The 16,602-nt window shown below is 53.3% G+C and overlaps 1 long non-coding RNA gene across 1 annotated transcript; it reads right to left on the bottom strand.

Annotated features, from left to right (window-relative positions):
• Positions 1-12,614: 12,614 nt before the first annotated feature.
• LOC126642714 (uncharacterized) lies at positions 12,615-14,080 on the bottom strand. Its single transcript, XR_007629511.1, has 3 exons — positions 13,913-14,080; positions 13,331-13,608; positions 12,615-13,128 (listed from the first exon to the last, which is right to left on the bottom strand). It is a non-coding gene; the product is annotated as an uncharacterized LOC126642714 (long non-coding RNA).
• Positions 14,081-16,602: the final 2,522 nt, after the last annotated feature.

Below are 16,602 nucleotides of genomic sequence, written 5' to 3' on the forward strand. Positions count from 1 at the left end.
AGGGTTAGGAGACGAAAAGTATAAGTTCTAGGGAAAGGTTAGAAGTGGCAAGTGTTTAGAGAGAAGAGCAATCCTTGAGTATCAGGTTGTGATGTCAGATAAGTCACAGATATCACTAATGCCTTTGCATGGTCTCAGTCACACAGCCTCTTCCTTATGTGACTTTAAATCGTTACAGGCATTTAAGCCTTTCACACACAGCCTTTCTCCAGGCATCCAGCACTACTTCCCGTGGATGAATGACAGGATGAGAATCAATAAGCACTGTTCTTCCTAATTCAGACATCTCAAGAAATAATTGAAACCTCATGGTCCTCAGTTGTAACTGCCCACTTAGTTTGTTAAATGCCAGGAAACCTCTTGTGCAAAAGCCAGTCAGCTTCTTAAGGCCAATTTAGAAAATCCCTTGATCCCTGGGAAAGCAAAGAGGCAGAATTTCTATGTACAAAGATGGCCCTATAGTCAACATCTTTGAAGTTGAAAGGCTCTTTGTCTTATGCAACCAGCATCATCTCTGAGTTTTCTCAGAAGCCACTGTAAAGAGGGCCTCCCTCCAGCCTCATTCTGTAGAGGGCAAACCTTTTTTGCCCACCGTGCAGGACTCCTGCAACATGGAGGGCAGCAGCTGTAAGGCTCACAGCAGCCCAGACACACACACACACACACACAGAGGCATGATCTTCCCAACCTGCTTTTGTTGCTGTGGGGCTTCAGCAAAGCCCGTTCCCTATTTTGCTGAGTAGTCTCTTTTTTCTTTCTAATAATGGTGAAAGGCAGTTTTCAGTTTGCCTTCAATGGCGATCTCAAAATGACAGGCCAGTGAAACATTGCGTAAACCACAAAAGAGTGTTTTCCTTGGCAGCACGTCCAACTCTGTCATAGTAATGCTCCACCAACAGCTATTGTCCTTGACAAGTGACTCTGCGCCAGCAGAACAGGATCCACTGCAAAAGAGTTCTGCCCGTGTTCTACACTGCTCGCATCTTCGGAGCCTTTAGGAAGGCTGAAGTATCTGCCAGTGCTGGAAAACTCACATCCCCTGAAAGCAGCGATTTTTCAGAGCTCGGAGGCAGTGGTTTGGTATTGGAAGAGAGAACCACTGCCCAGGAGAAGTTAGCTGCAGAACAGCATTAAGCGCACCCAGAAGACACGTGGGGCAAGCAAGACACAGCTGACTGGGGGACAGTGAGGAAAGGGCATTCGCACTCTGAAAGGATAGACACTCAAGTGAGCAGACCGGACAGTGCACAACTGGCTTCTTTAGAGGCTGGCTTAGGGCAGGGGGTAAAAAGTACTTTGGGGACCACTAAAACACCCTGTTTTGCCAACATTAATATGCTGTCCATGTTCTGCTCTGTTAGTGCCCTCTCATTTGGGATGAAAGAAAGTGCCGGTTCCCAAATACAAGATTGAAATGTTTTCTTTCAGTGATGACCAAATCCTTCTTCTCTTGTTGTAAAAAGTTTTTTTTTTTTCCGTTTAGCTGTGTTTTCCAGTTAATAAATGCTTTGTGGTGAAGTTGTCAGCCCTCCTGAGTGAAGCGGGGCTTTATATGAACTGCTTAAATATTGACAGTAAGAATTTTCCTTTAAGAGAAGGAAATGAAAGAACACAGCTACCTGAGCATGCTTAGCTTGTGTTTAAGAGTCAGAATGTGCTAAGCTTGAGGTCATGTCGTGTTATAGGCAGACCAGCAAGGGAGTTAACAGGATACCCATCCATGCTGTGCCGGCTGCTTCCAAGCAAGGAGATCTCCATGAAAAGTTAAATGGTTCAGTCTCATTTGCCTTTCAGCTGACAAACTTGCTAGCCCTTTGTCTCATCCACAGAGGAATCTCCCCCCATCACTTTCATTCTGCTTTAAGACAAGAGAGGGAAGGACACATCTTCCTCTCAAGCACCTGTAAATCTTGGAATGGAACACTGTGTGTCTGTTTTATTTAACTGTTGATGTTGTTATCCCTTTCTTATTTGGGATATTAGGCAAACCTTTTCTCTGATAAAAGAGCAAGAACACCCAGTGCATATGTAAAGCAAGAAGATAAAAGAAAGCCTCCATAAATGGTTTTGCTCTGTTTTTGAGATGGAATCTGAAGATAAGGTCCGTGAATAAGATCTAAGTTTATGGAAATGCATTACACTTGTGGACTTGAAACAGAAATCCGTGGTTGTTCTGCTCTGACACTTGTAGCTTTTGGTAGGCTTTACATAGACCTTTTCTCTTTTCATACATCAGGTTGTGCTTCCTTCCCACCCCAGGGGATTGCCTGTGAGGCTTCAATAGAGTCCTTTCTTTTCATAAATGGAGATAGTGTTACCATTTCTGTAGCTGAGTCACCTATGCATGAATGCAACTTTAAAGACACAATTTTCAAAAGTGGCTGGGGATTTGAATACTCAATTAAAACAAGAGAAACTGAACGGCCCAATCCTCTGGGGCGCTTTGGAAAAATCTCTTGCTATATGTAGCAGCTTAATGAAGATCTAAAGATATGTAAAGACATTTTCATCTCTTTTTACTGAAAAACCCAAGGTTACTTCCACACAGTGGAAACTTGACAGGCATTAAAGAATATCACAGCCTCCCACAGAGGCAAATCTTACTTCATTCCTCTGGACTACAATCTGGTTAGTAGCTGTTGTTTCTTTCCTGAAGCATAGCTGAATTCTAGAGCTAGGGCAGTATATCTGCTGCATTTTGGGGCTGCCTTTCCACAGGCAACATGCAGAATGGCACGTCAGAGGTTTGCAGCATACTGTTTGGACACAGGAAGTATTCATCTAGGCCAGGTGGTTTGGTTCAGGCTCTCACCTCTATATTTCCTTTCCTATTCATAAGATTAATAAGAATTGGCACTAGAACTCTGACATGAAAGTTGTCAGAGCAAAAGCTTTTTCAATTTACAGTTGTGTTTGGTGCAATATTTTTTTTTCATTTAGTCCCTTGGTTTTTTTCATTTAGAGCTGCACACATGAACTTGGTAAGTCATCTGGTAGAGAAACATGGTGAGAATCAGAGCAATAGCTGGGGGGTTGTTCTGTTTATTGATAGGCTGTATTTCCCTTAGCCTGAGCTATAAACAACAGATAATGTAGGGAAAAAAAATTGTGAAAGATGACTGATATTATATATATGTAAAGGTTGTCTATGAGAGGAAACAGTATTTGCACAGATTCTGAAGCTCACACCATAGTGGAGGGTTGCAAAACACTTCCGTCTGGTAGCTCCTTGCTGTTTTTCTAGGCCGAATCCGTGAAGTGGTTTGGCTTCAGTGATAATGCAATCCAGATGTTGACCTGCAGGGAGTAGAATTACTTACTAGACAGAACGATTACCCTTTTTTCTCCATGATAAATTCACCAGATTGCCCCCACCTTCTGAGAAAGGAACACACTACGCCGAACAGCAGCAACTCCGCAGGAAGCTCTACATCTTATCAAATGGCTCACTTAAACAAGTTGCTGCCACCCACCCAATAATGACATCAAGCTTTGTTTTAGCCAAGTATTCATGCTGTGGGAAAGGGGGAATTGGGATTTATTTTACCTTACAGGCTAAAATTTCCTGCAGTCTGGTGTATTCACTAAGCAGGATGCAAGTTGGGGTGATTTGCTATGACAGGTCATGCAGTCTGTCAGCAGTCAAGTGCTTAAGGGAGGGGAAAGCTTTGGGATTTATTGTCTGGGACAGTATCATATCTAACTGTTAAGGAAAACTCCTTTTTTCCAGAAGCTGGCTAGCTAGCATGATTCTGCACCTGTCAGCTTCCTACGGAAATGGGCTTTTGCTGGAGATCATTCCCTCTGAGCACTCTAGTGATGTTTACACTGCTGTTAAGTGCTTTAGCCCTAAGTCCATTCAGGAATGAAACTGGGAGCTGTATCCTGGTGCCCTGATAATTCAACTAACTGCTTCCTTGACATTGCTTAGCATCTGGTTTAAAGTGGACTTTGCTATTGAAAATGTGGAAGTATATAGACCTGTGTTACTGGAAAAACCACTGCTAAACCTGTTGACAAACATTTAGGGGGATGGGTGATAAAGCAGCAGGAGTGGAAGATTTTTTAAGTAGTCTGAGACTTGCTGTAGAGTCTTTTGTATGTGACCTTTTTTTTAGTGCAGCTCAGTGCAAAGCTCCCCTTCCTTGCTCTTTTATTAGCATAATTGTCTTGGGTTCTGTAAGCTGAAGTTAACTGACAATACTGGTAGCCAAAGCTGTTGCCTCAACGGGGATTGTGTACAGGGAGAAATCCAAATCACACTCAAGTCATAGGGAGGATATCTCTTTTACAACCAAGAAGTACAACCAGCAAGTCTGTCCAGGCTCCTGCTGGGAATACTTTCTGGAATGCTGTGAGGGGCTTCCCTGCAGGCAGGTCTGCCCTTTTAAGTGCTCCTGGTTCTTCCATGTGTCCAACACGAGACAAGAGATGCAGCTGGCAATGCCTTGCTGTTCTTTATGTCCAGGAGGTGCTTACGGGAGCTGCCAGCAGCACTCTGGGGACACGTCAGGCTGTGTGCAGGGCTGAGCAACATGGCTCTGCTGGAAAACTAACGGAACCAGGAAAAACTGTACTGCCTGGGTGGAGCTGGGAAGGTGATGGAAGTTCCCTAAGCAGTTTCTCGTGGAGGTAATGGCTAGATAAACTTCTCCAGCCCTTGTTTCTAAGTAAATGCTCTGGTTTGATGTCAGTTTAGGAGCCACAGCAGTGCTGATCCCATTCCTTATCTGGTGTGACAGGCATGAGCTCTGTAACTGGCTTGCTGCGATCAAGAGGAGGGCACACATTCGGGGGAGGAGCTCTCTCTCGGGAGAGAAACTGGAGCCTGGATCTGAGAGTGCTGCGGAGCTTGGCAGACAGGTGTTTCTCCCACAGTGGGGCAGTGTCTCATGGTCCATTCCCAGCATGTTTCTGCTAGTGAGGTGACACCACCAGGTGCCAGCCTGCAAAGCTGCCTCTTGTCTCTCCCGGGCTGCAGCCAGCTGCCAGGAGCCTGTGCCAATGGTGTGCTAAAGCTCAGGTAGGGAGACTCAGACAGGGCACCATGGACTCACTTTGGTCATAAATGTATTCCCACATCTGGGTGGCAAGGTTGCACAGAGGGTATGGGTTTACATCGATGTGCTGAGTGCCTTCATGAAAGCCTGACTGGATTTAGCCACTGGGAGGTAAAGGAGCAAGTACTCCTCTGCTCTGCACCTGGTCTAGTATTCTGTAGAAGGTCGGAAGATCACTAGCAAATAGGAGATGACTTGGTCTCCAAAACCCAGAGATACAAAATAATGATGACCAGGTGAGGATTTGGGAAGGTGTGGAAGACCTCATGAGTTTTTATTGCAGCTCTGACAGATTAAAAAACAAGAAAAGAGTCAGATGACTTCTCCCACCACAGTGACAGGTATTTCCCTTCTGTGGTAGCCTGGTAGATTTTGGGGGGTTCTAGAACAAATGATTGGAAAGGGCTGCTTTACAGCCTACATCCTTAACTGCCAGAGCTAATGATCAGAATAGCAGCAACTGAAATAACAGAGAGGCATGACATCAGAGACAGACACTCATGTGTGCTCTAAAAACAGGCAACAAAGAAGCTCTGAGAAATTATTACTATTTCTGGAGAATTTCTGTGAGCATAGACACCCAAGCTGAAGTGGAAGAAGGTTGGTCATGCAAACTTGGTTCCCGTGTGACAAGCAAAAACCCACCCACCCCAACAGCTGGGTATGAAGGAGCTGCTGCAGGGCCAGGACTGTGGGTGGTTTTAACTCATCTCCATAGTCTCTGGTTTATGCTGCCCAGAGTCATGCACTGCCGTGTGCTTGCCACTTTGTTGTGACTTCTACCTGCAGTTTCAACATCTCTTTGTAAGGTTTGGCATCTCTTTTTGCTCTGATAATGGATTTATATTTGGCAGAACCAGCCTCTGACAATTTTTAAGCTCAGTTTACCCAGGCCACAGCATGTGGCAAAACAACTACCAACAACTGCCTGAAGAAACCCGTTAAAGTAAGCATCTGTTTATTCTGATGCATAATTAGAAAGTGGTTAGTGTGGCAATTTTACACTTAAACCTTTAAGAGCTTTGCGAGGTAAAAGACAGTAAACGGGAAATGTAATAGTCTTGTGCTCAGAGCTTCCCTTCGGTACCTCCTTACAGCTTGTCAGCACTGAGGCCATGTGGAGCTCAGAAGTGACACTGCCTGAGAGGAAAAACAAGCTGAACCACAGGACAGTAACGCTTGTGGTGCATTTCTGTCTGGTACTGGAACAACAGCTGCTGTTCTAAACATGTTGCTGCTGTTGTTAGCCTATGATCCCTCACTGTTTGGATTTTTGACCTAAATGCTGATGTGTGGAGGTGTAGATACTTGCCTTAAAAAAGGAACTGCTAAGTTCTTGGGTTTGGGGGGGTGAGAGTTGGGTAGAAGATGTTTGTAATTATTTCAGTAGAATTCATAACAATGAAAAATGGTGCTCTGAGGAGGGAACCTGCTCACGCTCTCTACTGGAGGTTTGGGGATTTTTTTTTTTTTTTTTTTTTTTTTCCTAATTTAGTAAAGACTTAAATTTTTAGGAAGCTTGCTAGAGTTAATTGCCTGTTAGAAACATAAGGTCGCTGGCCCCTGTTATGGGTTTGACTGGCAGCAGTTTAAACAGATCCTATCATGCTTTCATTATAGCTACTGCTTTTAGGTTTTAATGAAGCTTTGTTTCCTAAGTTCATTAAGATACCAACTGCAATTTACTTTCTAAGGAAGTCAGGTCCAGGGATATTTTAGATTATCCTAAAAAGATTCTCATTTAGACAACAGAAATGAAAACAACTATGTGCAGAAGGCTTTGCCCTGGGTCGCCTTAGCTTCATTACCTTACAGAGCCAACTTCCTTAAGAAAATGTGATTTATAATGGAGAGCTTCATTGGTGAATATATGTAGCTAACATGAAAGCTGTGTATATGTACATATATTTGCAGAATTTCCAAATAAGGCCTGATATGAGGGTACAGCAGTTGTATTAAACGCAGTGATGCCAAACTCTTGAAGAGGGAAGGAAAGTCAGAAGGTCCTAAAGGATACTTCACCAGTGTCTGAAATGGGTCTGCAGCATCTGTGTATACTTGATGTTCCTTGAGGAACTTCTGTCTCGGATCACACCAATCTCTGAACCAAGACTAGAAACCAGCAGCATCCTGAGTAGTTAACGTTTAATGTGAACACCAAAAGGAGTGAGGTGTAGGAGACAGCAAAGAATTCCTGTCAGTATTTGGAATTTGTGAGAACTACCAGATCTTGCTGTTCCCTGATGCTTCAGGTAAACACCACTTGAGAGAATCCAGGTAGTGAGTGAGCTGTGACCATGACAGTGATAGCACTGGAGTCCTTCTGAGGGGAAGGGTTTTATGCAGTGAAAGTTTTGTAATCACAGACATCTGTTGGACAGAGGGTGTGTTTGGAGCAGTGTGTTCCTGAGCTGTGGGGGTGCCCACGTTTTGGGAACGTGCTGGTACCTGCTCACAAGGAAGCTGATCCACAGACTTAGTGCCTGAGGTAAAAAACACTCTCCAGAGTAATCACCCCAACAAATGTATCAGATAGAAACGCGTACTTAGAAATAACCACTGCGATGCCAGCCAAGGTTTCATGTTTTAAACATTCTGTCTCTCCCTCAAGTTCTCCTGGGAATGTAGGTATGGTGTTTAAGAGCAGCATAAGGAGAACTGACAGCCACTGTTCCACACTTTTCAGGATAGCAACTCAGCCAAACTGAGCTTGTAACATAGAGACTCCCAGGATAATTTGTATATGTCATTAACAAGTGTGACACTAATGCTAATTCTTCATTAGAAGAAAGGGGACAGGGAGGCTGATGTAACACAGGGAGGGATTCCTGGGCTACCGTGAGGACACTGAACACAACTGGGGTGCTCTGGAAAAGAGCAGGTATTGACCTGACGAGGCCTCAGACGGATGTGTGGCAAGAGGTCGGGGGTGGAGCTGGTACCCGAGTCACTGCCCATTCCCACACAAGTAGTCCCTGGGCTGCAGAGAAGAAGGGGGCTCCTGCCTGCTGCTCTCCCTGTCACTGCCCCGTTCCCTGGGAAAGTGCAGCTCTTGTCACTGCAGTGGAAAGGCGGGGAAAAGGCCGGGAGGGAAAGGCAGCCCAGCTCGGGGGTGCCCCTGCCTTCCTTCAGCTACTGGGAAACGTGGCCGGGGGCCCTCAGAGACACTCGAGCTGAGGAGCTGCACCATTGCCAGAAGGAGTGGGCAGCGACGGGGCGAGGGCAGCTCCTGCAGTGCCCAGCGGGAGGAATGAGCTGCGGTGAGCGCGGCCTCGGCTCCGCTGTCCTTATTTCACGGTCTTTGCTGCCATCTCGCGTCCTTTTGCTACGATTGCAGTCCCTGACAGCCTGGACGCGCTCGGGCTTTGTTGTCGCCGGGCAAGGCCGCAGAATTTGCAGTGTTGAACCTGTCTCGTCTCGGATGGTTTGTTTCTCAGCCTTGAACGCTGGCTGCTGAGTGGTTCCCTGTCACTTGGAAGCTACGCGTTCTGTCCGTTTGTAAAAGTCACGTTCTTTCCCCACTGCCCCTTCCTTACAAAAGCTACAGCCCTTGTGTAAAGCTTAGCAAAGTCTCAGCAAGGTGAGCCAAAAGGCCAGGTTAGACTCGCCGCTTGGTGTAGCAGAAGCACAGACGTAACTGCGGCCTGAAACAATTCTCTCAGCTGCTTTCTGCAGCACACAACCTTTCACAGCCCCCTTTCAGTCTCTGCCCCCCAAATGCTCCTGCAGTCCCTGACACTGTTGGTTCCACGGTCTGCAGAGAAGCTCCTTTGGCCAGCAGGCAGTCCCGGAAGGCCCAGCCACGCGTGGCAGAGATTCCCAGAGCTGCCACGTGCCCCGGCTGTCCCTGAGCCTGCTCTGGGCTCGGCACTGAAACACTGCCGGGGCCTGTCCCTGCTGTGCAGGTCCCTGGGGCTGCGGGACACGCTGTCACACACCACACACGGCCACTGGGCCCTGCCAGCTCCTGCAGCCTGTGCTTCCCGAGTGCCAGGCGTTTTGGGGGCCGCCTGTCTCTGGGGATGGGCAGGGAAACAGATTTCCTGGGACTGGGAGCAACACACGGCCTCGGCAAGGCAAGCAGATGGCCCGGCTTGGGGTCGCCGTGTGCAATTCCACCTCCAGGTTTGCTGACGCAGCAGCAGGTTCTTGTCAGCAGGTTCCCAGTATCCCTGAGCCCCATATCCATCAGCCCAAACGCTGCCCAGCTGCAGCTGTCAGCAGGAGGGTGGATTTCAGCCGCGAGGTGCCCCGTGGCGAGCGGGCAGGAGGCTGCGGTGTCAGCCGGCACGGCCCTCGGGACCCTCCCTGGGCCCGTGGCAGGGAAGGGGCAGGTCCTGCTAACGTGGCCCTGCTCCCCCTTGGGCTGCGGGGCTGGGCCGGGGACAAACATCCAGCTCTCTCAGCACGGGCAATAGCGGAAGGAGGCCCCGTGGGCCCCGCTGGAATTAGAGCAGGTGCCCCCTTCGGGACTGACTGGCGGCCCCTCAGTCCCGGGGCTGAGTTTCCTCTCTCTGGGAAGGGCCAGGATTGTGATGGGTCTCTCCTCTTGCTGATTCCTCTGCAGGCTCCGGAGGGGCACCCAGCCCCTGGCAGGGGCCACGCTGGGCTCGTTTCTGCTGCGCTGCGTGGGAAGCTGTGCCTGTCGGAGCCACGGGGACCTGCCTGGAGCCGTGCAGGGGACAGGGACGATCCCTGATGGAGGTAAAGGAGCCCCTTTTGCCTGTGGCTCTGAGCTTCCATCTCAGCTGCTGCAGTGCCCCGTGGGCAGCTGGGCCGGGCTGGAGGGGCACACGTGGTGTGCAGAGCCCCGGCTTTGTCCCATCCCGGTGCAGTCGGCCCCGGTGGGACCTCTCAGCCTGGTGACACGGGCCCTGCCGGGATAAACCCGGCTCCTTGCGGGACCAGGCAGTGCCAGCCCAGCCCCCAGACTGCCCAGTCGCTCCCCATTTCCCAGCTGGGCGCCCTCCCCTCCTTCTCTCCGGCGGGAACAGATCGCTCCCCTGAGTTTTGCTGCCATTCTTTTCACGGAGAGACTTGGATCCTCCAGGAGGAAGGGGTTTCCCAGCTCGGAACTGTTGCCTGCCAGGGCCTCGCTTCCCACGTCTCCCGCGTGCCAGGGGTCCTGCCTTCCCCTCTCTCCTGGTGCCCCTTGCAGGTGGCCCTGCCACGCTGCCCTGACACAGGGACGCAGTCAGACTGGGGACACTGCTGTGCTTGGGGACACTGATGTGCTTGGGGACACTGATGTGTTTGGGGACACTGATGTGTTTGGGGACACTGCTGAGGGCTGGGATCACTGCTGAGGGCTGGGATCACTGATGTGCTTGGGGACACTGATGAGGGCTGGGACACTGCTGTGTTTGGGGACACTGATGAGGGCTGGGATCACTGATGAGGGCTGGGGACACTGATGAGGACTGGGGACACTGCTGAGGGCTGGGATCACTGATGTGCATGGGGTCACTGATGTGCCTGGGGACACTGCTGAGGGCTGGGATCACTGATGTGCCTGGAGCGCAGGGAAGGGGTAACGCTCCGCTATTACTTTGTTGTGCGCCGGCCAATGAGATTTGTTTTCCCCTGCAGCCCGTGTTTACTTTGGTGTGGGTGGGCCGGGCTGTGTTTCTGTGTCAGTGCCAGCTCCAGCACAGCTGTGGCTGCTGCAGTGCCGGGGCGGGGCCGGTGAGGAGGTGCCGGTGCCGGTAACGAGCAGCAGGTGCGGGGCGGGCGGGGCCCGGAACGAGCAGCAGGTGCCGGGCGGGGCCGGGGCGGGGCCGGGGCGGGGCCGGGGCCAGAAAAGCCTCGGCCGTGGCGGGGCCGCTCCTTTCTCAGGTCTGGGCTTCTTTGTGGGGTCTCCGCTCCACGCGGGGGCAGCGGCGGCGGAGCCCGGAGCAGGTGAGGGGCCGCGGGGCCGGGAGCCCTGCCGGGCTTGGGGCCGGAGCCTCCGGGGCGCACAGAGGCGGCCCCGGGCCGAGGCTGTGCCGGGACGGGTCGGGCAGCGGCGGCGGCGGGGCCGAGTGCCGGGAGCCGCTCGGGCTGGGCAGGGACGGGCAGCGGCTGCCGCGGCCGCCGGGGCTTGCCCCGGGCGGGGTCTGGGGGCTCCGAGGGGCTTTCTGTCGGGGGAGCGGGCGGGAGGTTCCCGTGGGGGGGTTCGGGGCTCGCTGCGGCCGGAGGGCTTCGGGGGGCGGCGGGGCACGTTGGGCTGGACACGGGCGTGGTGCTCCGTGCCCGGCCGGGCTGTTCCCGGGCAGGGCTCCCCTGGGGGGGCTGCGGCTCTTTGTGTGTGTGCAGGTGCAATAAACGTGAATAAAGTGCTCCCCCCCATCTGCCGGCGCGGCCCCACAGAGACACGGGACGGGCCCCTCCTGCACGGAGGGCCCTCCAGCACAGTTCCCAAGCACTTCCCGCCGACTGGACCCGGGCCCTGGGTGGGGGGTGGGCAGCGCTCCCTCCCAGCCCCCCAGCATCACATCACATCACACGCGGGGTCCCGGGCAGGGGTGCAGTGCGGGGTTGAACTCCAAGTGCTGAGTTTTGGGTGCTTGGAAACGTTGTGAACTGGGGTGGGTTTGGAGCCCAGAAAGGGACTCAGTGCTGCATTTTCCACGGTTGAAAATGGAGACCAAGTCCTGTGTTTTGGGGCCTGAAAGTGAAAGCTAAGTCTTGTGTTTTCATGTTTTGAGAACAGAGACTGAGGGTTGCACTTTTGGGCCTTGAAAACAAGCTCTGGGAGGGATTTGGGGTCCCACCAGCACAGCCCTATGTTTGTGAAACTGCAAAAATGACTAAGTCCCACCTATATGGCCTTTGAAATGCAGGTTAAGTCCTGCAGTTCCTGCCTTTGAAATTTTGGTTAAGTCCCACAATTTTCCCTTGGAAATGCAGGTTAAGTCCTGCAGTTCCTGCCTTTGAAATTTTGGTTAAGTCCCACAGTTTCCCCTTGAGCTCAAAAAATGACTAAGTCCCACATATTCGGCCTTTGAAGTGCAGGTTAAGTCCTGCAGTTTCAGCCTTTGAAATTTTGGTTAAGTCCCACAGTTTCCCCTTGGAAATGCAGGTTAAGTCCTGCAGTTTCCCAGCTCTGAGAAAGAAACCCAACTAAGTGCTGTGCTTCTGGGGCTCCAAAGCAGAGGGTGGGCAAGGCTTTTCTGAAGCTCAGAAAAAAACTAAGTCCAGCACTTTTCCAACTTGGAAATTTGAGGATTTAGCCTCAGGGTTGCCTTTCTGGGCCTCAGAAAAGTCCCTCAGGGCCTTGTTTTGAGGCTGGAAGCAGCGGCTCAGCCGGTTGTTTCCAGCCCCCAAAACAGAGGCCGGGGCTGGGCTGACTTTGGTGGGAGGGCTGGGTGAGCATAAGGACCCCTCCGGAGGAGGGGGTTCCGGGAGGGGGAGGGCTGGGCATGAGGACCCCTCCCAGGGAGGGGGTCCGGGGTTGCGTGGACCCCTCCGGAGGGGGTCCGGCCGCGTTGTTCCCCAAACTCCGGGACGCCGGCATGCACCAGGCCGATTTAAGCGTTCGAGATAGTCTCTGGAGCGAAAGGCACTTTCCAGCCCTTTTTCCAGTCCAACTCTTTATTTGTACAAACACCGGAATAGCTACAATATTGAGACAATTATGACAGCTCATATTCATATACACTCGATGACAGTGAGTGATTTACAACTTGGCCAGAAGCCCAAATCGCTCCAAGCACCTGGAGCTTTAACTGGCTTGCAACAAGAAGCAACATTTAATAAGCCAGAGCTGGAATCCACTGGAGCATCTCTGAGCCAGAGCTGGAATCCACTGGAGCATCTCGGAGCCAGAGCTGGAACCAACTGGAGCATCTTGGAGCCAGAGCTGGAACCAACTGGAGCATCTCAGAGCCAGAGCTGGAACCAACTGGAGCAGCCATCAACTGGAGCACCTAGGACCTAGAGCTGGAATGAACTGGAGCGTCTCGGAGGCAGAGCTGGAACAAACTGGAGCATCTCAGAGCCATAGCTGGAACAAACTGGAGCAGCCTGGAAGCACCTGGAGCACTGCACAGCCACAGCTGGAGCCTGAAGAAGCTGACTGGGGCATCACCTGAAAGTGAAACAACAGAAGGAATTGCAATCACCTGAGTCTCCAAGCATCCCGAGCAGTAGGACAGGGGAGGGTCCAGCAGCAGGAGCTGTACGAAGCAGGAACACTCCTGTCCAGATTGGCCGGTGGCTGGAACAGCTGCGTGGCTGGAGTGTCCGTGAGCTGGAGCTGGAACAGGCCTGTGAGGGAGAGCTGAGCTTACCTGCAGCTGCAGCAGGAAGGAGGGACTGCTGGCAGGGAGATCTGGTGGCTGGAGCTGCGATTGCTGCGCTCTGGACTCCCGGCAGGCGCAGGCAGGGCTGTCCCTGTTCAGGAGCTGGGAGCAGCAGGGAGCACAGCCTCTTCCCTCAGGGATTCAGGTCACAGCACGTGCCCCTCTCTGCGTGGAGGTCTCTCCCGGAGCCGTTCCAAGAGCAGGTGGCAGGAGGGGCCCCCCCAGATCTCCCAGGGCAGGTGGGAGCGGCGGCATCTCCTGTGGATCTGCGGAAAGGGAGGCAATGCTCAGTCAGAGCTGCCGGGGCTGGCACAGCCCCAGAACCCGCAGGACGTGCCCGTCCCCCCGGCAGGACTGGGGGAGCCCCAGGCTGTGCTGTGTCCCCTGAGAAACGTGTCTGAGCAAGCCCTGGAGCTGAACACGAGCTGAGCCTCAACCCGCCACAGCAAACACACACAGCTGGGCCGGGCCAGCACCAAACAGCAAATGCAGCTGCAGCAAAGCCACGAGGGGTCCAATCCTGCCACAGCCCCCCAGCACAGACCCCCCAGCCCGTGTCAAAGCACTCACCCGACATTCCCTCCCGTGTCACCTCTCCCGGGGCTCTGCTGTGTCCTGGCCGGGCCTCGTCCTCTCCCGCTGCTGTGCTGAGCCGGGCTGGCCCGGGCAGGGCTGCCGGGAACGAGGCACGGCGAGTTTGGAGACTGCAACAACCGGGAAACCTTTCCGCTGGCTGACCCGCAGGTGGCTGCGGTTGCCCCGTGCTCGGGGGAGCCCCATCCTCGGGGGCTCTGGCCGGCAGCCCCGGGCAGTTCCCGCGGAGCTCAACCTGTGCAAAGACGGTGGGAAAACACTCGCGTACGCGACACCGAGGGCCGGGCGCGTTCCCCGCCGCGCCGCGCGTCCCTCCGGGAGAGGCCCCGGCCCGGGGGCAGCCGAGCTCCCGGCACGGCCCAGGGGCGGCCGCTCCAGCCCCCCCGGACGGGGCCGCGGCCGCAGCCGGGACGGCCCGAGCCGAGCTCCGCGCCCTCCGTCCCGCGGGGGCCCGAAGGTCTCGCCGCACACGCGGCCCTGCCGGGCACCGACACCCGGGCTCGCGGCACCCGCAGCCGGCAGCTCGGCCCCTCTCCGCACAGCCCCGGCACTCACCTGCTCCTCCCGGACCCGGCACACCAAAGCTCCCGCCGGGGCCCCACTGGCGCTCGGGAAAAGGGCCGCGGGGCGGGGCCGGGCCGGGGCGGGCCCTGCGCGGCACCTGCGGCCGCGGGGCGGGGCTGCGGGAACGGCCGCGCTCAGTGGCGCCGTCTGGCGAAACCGAACAGGAACTGCAGGAACGAGCGCCCCCCGCAGCACCGCCCGGCGAAACAAGGGCGGGACAGCGTAGGGAAAGAGAGCTCAGAGCGCGACCCCAGGGCGTCACCTGTCGAATTCCAAACGGTTCTGCAGGGAACTCCCTCAAGACGCGCTGTGGCCGCAGTTCCTGGCTTTGCGAGGGGGAGATGTTTGTAGGCACTGTGCCTGCAGTTTCGGTGGGATTTCGGCAGGAATTGCCCTCAGGACACTCTCAGCCTGCAATTCGGGGGAATTTACTGGGGGAACCGTTGGTACCTGCACCTCTTGCACTACTGGGCAGAATTCTCCAGGCAGCGTCCTCGGTCCATCAGCTGTGAAATTCCATCCGATAGTCCGGGCTACAGGTGTCTAGAAAATTGATTTCCCTGGATCCCACCCCCATTTCTACACTCCGTAGGAACTCAGCTATTCCCCTCGTGTGTCACAGTATCTTCCAGCTGCCGTAAAGACAGAGCTCTGCAGCCAAGCTGCAGCACTTGCAGTAGCATCTTAGGCCTCAGTGTTGACGTGGTTTGGAAAATTACTACTCAAGAGCTTTTGGGCCCATGCTGAGCAACAGTGCTCGTATTCCCAGGCTCTCTTTTGGGCTGATATTTTTTGTCCATCTGGGTTGGTTTCTAATGGAGTGACTTTCCTTTTTCCCCTGTAGAGTCAGAGTTGAGGAGGAGGAGGACTAAGCACACCTGCAGCTGTACCCAAACCTGCACAGGTACAGAGTGTTCTTTAACCGCTTCAGGGCTGCCCGATGGATTCCCTGCTCCTTCCTGCAGCCCCGCTCCCTGGGGCAGGCAGAGCCGGTCCCTGCCTCGCCCGCCCGTGCTGAGCCAGCAGGTCCCTGCAGCCCGGCCGAGTCCGTGCTGAGATAACGGGGCCGGGGCCGGGCTGAGATAACTTGTTTGGACACCCGGCCCGGCTCCTCCGGCCACACCGGCCCACCCCGGGGCCACACAGGCCAAGGACAGGCTGGAAATGTCACCCTTTGTACTTTGCCGTGTCCACTTGAGCTGCAGTCGGCCCACGGAGGGATTTGGAACCCAGATAAAAGCAGGGCTGTTCTGCTTAGGAGGTGAAGGGGAGGGTGGGGTGGGGGAGAAAGGTTTCAACCTGAGGAATTTCTTACTTCTGTGCCAGATGCTGTGGGTTCATTTTATGCTCCCACAATCAGTTGGCATCCAGGCTTTGCTCCCCAGCAAAGGGCGTGTTGTGTTGGTAACAAACACGTGGGGCTGCAGCCCCGACAACCAGCACTGCTTTAAAGCTTTCACACCTAAAATTGGGCTGCAGATCCCCCTCCCAACACCGAGAACCCCCCCAGGATCAATCCTTAATTCCTTCCTCCCTCTTAGGGATAATAACTACTTGGTTCCAGAGCCTCCAGAATGACATTTGTTGCACTGAAGGCGCTAAGTGGAAGGGCCTCTCCTGGAAGTGATCCTCGCCATACTCCTCTCCAGTTAAGCACTCCACATGTTTCCCTTCTGCGAAGGAGTGCTCACTGTACACAGCCCAATTACCATCCCAGGATTGGCAAAGGTTTTCCAAGGAAAGTGAAAAGCAGTTACCCACCCTCTGAGCATGGAAAGGGATGTTGGAGACATTGAATTTAGAAGATTTAAATGGGTGCTCCATCCCTGGGAATGTCCAAGGCCAGGTTGGATGGGGCGTGGAGCAACCTGGTCCCTTCCAACCTAAACCAGTCTGGGATTCTGGGATGATCACATATGTGGAAATACTGTCCTTGCCCCCCTACCTCTGTGTTACCAATAACTGCAGCTCTCCAAAGCTGTTCTATCTCCGAAAATTTGTCTTTTCATCTTGCTGATGCTTACAGCATACTTTTTCTTAAAAAAATCAGTACCTGTATTAACCAGACTTTCCCCCTTTATCCTACAGCTTTGGAGTTGATT

This window comes from Myiozetetes cayanensis, unplaced genomic scaffold (assembly GCF_022539395.1).
Source record: "Myiozetetes cayanensis isolate MyiCay16 unplaced genomic scaffold, myiCay2020 scf24, whole genome shotgun sequence".
Lineage (NCBI taxonomy): Eukaryota > Metazoa > Chordata > Aves > Passeriformes > Tyrannidae > Myiozetetes > Myiozetetes cayanensis.